Raw genomic sequence first — 6,000 nt, 5'->3', positions numbered from 1 at the left:
AAAAAGCAAGTTTATATTTTATATTTTTAGTTTGTACTCATATAGCTCATAATTCGTTCAAAATCGATTATTATTGAGACGCGTCTAACAAATCCCGTGTGACGAATGTTTAAACCTAGTTTGATATATAAAAATGCAAAGAATATTGGAATTTCAACTGAAAACAAGAAAGCACAGTCTAAACTTGAAAGTGAAACTGAATTTATTAGGAATAATTTTTTAATTTCTTTTCCACATTTTGTTTTACTGAGTCATACTATAGGGTAAGGTTATTATTATAGTTTTTTTCATCGAAGTTTTATAACTATGATTTGTAACAGAAAAGTTGACTTTTACCTAATAACACTAACGCTACAATTGCTAGAAAATCCAGCTTTCTGATGCAATAACTTTTACTCCATATTTTTTTAAATTTAATAAATACACCCAATTAAAAGAGGATTGACCCAGCCCGGAAGTAATAATCTCAGTGATAACTTCTTCTCAATTCATTAACCTAGAAGTATAGTAGGATTTGCATAAGGCAAAAACAACAAGAAGGATGAGCCTAGACCCAACAAGATAGTCAATTTGCCCCTCCGTCATAACCCGTGGAGCAAGTCTCTAAACATACTATGTATACTATGAGCATGGTGTAACGACCCGACCAGTCGTTTTGAGCGTATTAGCCTCGATCTCCTATTTATTAACTTATCTGTGTTATATTATAGTTACGTGACTTGTCAGGGTATTTTATTTTGGTTTCGGATGAGTTTCGGGGTGAAATGGGTCACATAGTCCCTAAGTTAAAAGTTTAAGTCGTAGGAGTTGACCGTAGTTTGCCTTGTGTGAAGACAACTCAGGAATAGAGTTTTGATGGTTCCAATAGCTCTGTATGGTGATTTTGGTCTTAGGAGCGCGTCCGGATATTGATTTGGAGATCTGTAGGTCGTTTCAGCGTGAATTGACAAAAGTTGAAAAATTGAAGGATTTTGGAAAATTTGACCGGGAGTTGACTTTATTGATATCGGGGTCGGATCCTAATTTCGAAAGTTGGAATAGGTCTATAATGTCAATTATGACTTGTGTGCAAAATTTGAGGTCAATCGAAGTTGTTTTGGTATGAATCGGCATTAGTATTGAAAATTCGGAAGTTCATAAGTTTTTATGCTTGAATAATTCGTGATTCGTGATTCGTGATTCTAGTATTGTTTGATGTGATTTGACACTTCAAACGTGTTCGTATGATATTTTTAGGACTTGTTGGTATGCTTGGTTGAGGTCCAAGGGGCCTCTGGTGTAATTCAGACCTTGTTCGGCGCATTTCGGATCATTTAGGAATGACTGAAGTTCTAGTGCCTCTCAATTCTGGTTTTCTCTTATGCGATCGCGAAAGGTCGGCTGCGAATGCGAAGCTATGAGACTGGCAGGCATGGTTTTGTGCTATGCGATCGTGAGATAGCCTATGCGATCGCGTAGTTTGGAAAGTTAGTGGATCGCGAACGCGTGAATGGTGTCGCGTTCGCGAAAAGGAAACGCGTTCGCAAAAAGGAAATGGCAAAGTTGGGGCTGAGGCGGTTGTGCTACGCAATCGCGTAGCCTGTGATGCAAATGCGATGTTGAGGCACTGTATGTATCCGCGTTCGCGAGTGCTTTTATGCGATCGTCGAGGGTAAATTTGAGCTGGGTAGAAATTGTCTTACGCGACCGCGAATGGATTTTCGCGATCACGATGTGTAAATAACTAGGCAACACACTTAAGTTTCAAAATCGAGGGTTTATTTCATAATTCACAATTTGGACTTAGAGAGCTCGGTTTGAGGCAAAAGTTCGAGGGATTTTCAGAGGGATTGTTGGGGTAAGTGATTCTTACTTAGTTTTGGTTAAATTCCACCAATCTATCTTTGATTTCATCATTTAATTAAGGATTTGGGTTGAAAAATTGGGGAGAAATGGAGGAAACTTCTTAGGCCGAATTTTGGGGATTTGAGCGAGATTTTGGGATTGAATTTGTGTAATTCTTGTATGGTTGGATTTGATATCGAATGGGTGTTTGGTTTTTGTAATTATGGTCGGGTTCCGAGACGCAAGCCTGGGTTGACTTTTTGGGGTAATTTTTCAATTCTTTGCTAAAATCATAATTTTATTATTTAAATTAGTTTCCTTTAGTTATATTTATAGTATGAAATTATTTTGGCTAGATTCGAGCCGTTTAGACTCGGAAAATCGAGGAAAAGGCCATTTAGTTAATTGATTTAGCGTGGTTTGAGGTAAATGACTTGTCTAACCTTGTGTGTGGGAATTCCCCTTAGGATTTGGTATTATTGTGACAATTGAGATATGTGAAGTCCGTGTATGCAAGATGACAAGTGCGTATATGAGTTAAATGTTGAAATTCCTATTTTTAGCTATGTAGCTTCCTTTCATGCTTTAATTGAGTTACTTTAGCATGTGTCACGACCCAAAATCTCATCACAGACGTCGTGATGGAACCTAGTCTCTAAGATTAGGTAAGCCGATTACAATTACATTTCAAGCCTTTTTTCAAATTTAAATAGGTAATCAAAACAAACAACGGAAACAAATATGAATATAACAACCTCCCAAGACTGGTAGTACCGAGTCACGAACTCTAACTGAATACATAGAATGATCACGATGACCGAATATATAATACTATTTGATTAAAAATTAAAAGTACAATGAAATGAAAAGACTCCAAGGGAATGCGACGACCAAGCAGCTCTACCTTGAATCCTTACGATCCCACTCTAATTCTGTTCGAGTCCGATATCTCCAATACCTGGCTCTGCACAAAAATATGCAGAAGTGTAGTATGAGAACACCACGGTCGGTACCCAGTAAGTGTCAAACTAACCTCAGTGGAGTAGAGACGAGGTACAGTCAAGACACTCACTAGTCTAATAACCTGTGCAATATAGTATACAAAATAATAGGAAACAAATAACAATAATAGCAACACAAATCAACCAATGATATACCCGGCATGGTAACAAGAACACTATTAATATTGCTCAACAAATAATAAATACAAGTACACCCAAGTAAATCAAGTTCTTCAAATAAATATCTTTCACATATAATTCTTCCAAATAACTCTCTTTCAAATATAGTTTCCGAAAATAAATATCTTTCAAATATAATTCTCTCAATAAATCTTTTTCAAATATAATTTCCTCAAATAAATATCTTTCAAATACAATCCCTTCAAGTACTACTTTTTGAATAAAAATCCTTCCGAATAAATATTTTAAATATAATTCTTTCAATTAAAAGTCACCATGTGATACCTCATTTCATAATCATAAAAGTACGGGTCTCAACCCTTTTCATATTTTCACGGCACTTTGTGCTCATAATTAAATCATCATATTTTCCTGGTATCTCGTGCCCATTTTTCATATCACATCTACACGGACAATTCACGTGCCAATAATAAAACCATCATATTTTCCCCGGCACTTCGTGCACACGTTTCATATCTCAACTGCACGGATAATTCACGTGCTAATATCATCATTATTTATTCACGGCACCTCGTGCCCACATTTCTTTTCATAATCCGCCTGGCAATAGCCACACGCTCCCAATTTCAACACAAATCAGACTATTATCAATTTATCAACAACAAGACAAATTGCACAAGGTATAAAAATAAACACAAGGAAAACCACAACATCATATAAAATCACCAATGCAACCACTCCACATCATCACATATCATCCCTGATAATCGCCACCCTTATCTCTCCTATAGCTACCCTTATCACTCCTATAATAGCCACCATTATCCCTCCTCCCTCACAATATCAATAGTCACCCTTATCTCTATATTGCCACCCTTCTCTCTCCTATAGCCACCCTTATCTCTCCTATAATAGCCACCCTTATCCCTCCACCCTGACGATATTAATAGCCACCCTTATCACTTTTATTGCCACCATTATCTCTCATATAGCCACCCTTATCGCTCTGCCCAGACAATATTCCAACAAACACAATAACAGTGAAATGCCACACCCTTATACCCACATAATATCAACAGTGGAAGGCCACCATATATCCTCAAAATGACAACTCACACAACATAACAATTTACATGGAAAATTATCACGGCAACATAACGGAATCAATTCATATCACAATTTGCCCAATGGCCACAATCAATTCCAAGGATATAATAAAACTAATTAATTTCACAACAAATAACCCAAGGCTCCACACAATGTATATAAAACCTCAAAATCAATGAACATAGATAGAAATTATTCAGCATAAAGCAAAGCCTTCATTAATCCAAATTTAGATAATTATATTAGCACATCTTCTTATGCTTGCTTAATTAATTATTTGCATAGGAAAAATTCATAATGAAATTAAATTCCAAGAATATCAAACCATCAAACCCACGGAATTCACATAAATATACAGGTAATAATTATATCAAATTGTCATATAAAAACAAATTTAATAAATGGGATTTGAGGCATGGCAAACAGATGATTAAATATATGTCAACAATTATTCAATTTACTACATAATATGCCCAAGACTTTAACTCGATAAATTTTGCACATATAAGCCCGAGTACGTACTCGTCACCTCGGGTACACGGCTTTTCACATTTTATAAATGGCACATAAGACTAGATGCCTAAGGGGTAATTCCCCCACTCGAGGTTAGGCAAGACACTTACCTCGACGAAACTAAGTCAATGCTTTAAATGATCTTCGTGAGTGAAGCCACCTTCGGACGGCTCAAATCTGAAATTCTCCCCTTAATAATACTACGATGGTCCACCATACTAAACAAATTTCAATCTACAACAATGCAAAACAATTGCACCAATATTAGTAAACAAGTTTCCAGATTTTTGGTCATTTAGGCATTTTATCAAACACCTATTAGGCATGAATCTCTACATATTTTAACCATAGAATTAGTTCATCCAACTACTACCATTTATCAACAATTTATTCCACCATCATTCTTAAACAATTCATAACTTCCAACATCACATACATGACCATACACCCACACCACCACCACTACCACCAACAACAAACCCAGTTTGATCCCAACATGTGGGGTCTGGGGAGGGTAGGCTGTACGCAGACCTTACCCCTTCCTAAGAAAGATGGAAGAGAAAAGAAAAAGGGAAAGATAAAGGATAAGTTGTACCAAATAATAGTAACATGGAATACAATACCTGAGGTGAACAAAATCACATAACGTAATAAAAATATAAGAATATGAAGGGACATGCATGCTACTAAGACTATCGGTGAACAACTATAAACTACCTACTAACTTTCTACCTTAATACTCGACCTCCTCACCCTCCTATTAAGGGTCATGTCCTCAGTGAGCTGAAGCAGCGCCATGTCCTCCCTAATCACCTCTCCCCAGTACTTTTTAGGCCTACTTCTACCTCTTCTCAAACTCTCCAAGACTAACCTCTCACACCTCCTAACAGGAGCATCAATGCTTTTTCTCTTAACAAGTCCGAACCATCTCAGCCTTGACTCCCGCATCTTGTCCTTCACGGAAGCTACTCCCACTCTGTCCCGGATAGCTTCATTCTTAATCCTATCTCTCCTGGTACACCCACACATCCATCTCAGCATCCTCATCTCTGCTACTCTCATCTTCTGTACGTGGGAGTTCTTGACTGGCTAACACTCATCCCCATACAGCATAGTCGGTCGAACCACCACTCGATAAAACTTACCCTTAAGTCTTAGCGGTACATTCCTATCACATAAAACATCGGAAGCGAGCCTCCACTTCATCCATCCCGCTCCGATGCGATACGCGACATCTTCGTCAATATCCTCGTTACCCTGGATAATAGACCCGAGATACTTAAAACTCACTCTCTTGGGGATAACTTGAGCATCAAGCTTAACCTCTACGTCTGCATCATGGGTCCCGTCACTGAACTTGCACTCCAATATTCTGTCTTGGTTATACTCAGTTTGAAACCTTTAGACTCCAAGG

Source organism: Nicotiana tomentosiformis, chromosome 10, assembly GCF_000390325.3.
Source record: "Nicotiana tomentosiformis chromosome 10, ASM39032v3, whole genome shotgun sequence".
NCBI classification, from domain to species: domain Eukaryota; kingdom Viridiplantae; phylum Streptophyta; class Magnoliopsida; order Solanales; family Solanaceae; genus Nicotiana; species Nicotiana tomentosiformis.
The sequence above is the reverse complement of the archived record's forward strand: the minus strand, read 5'-3'. Positions refer to the sequence as shown.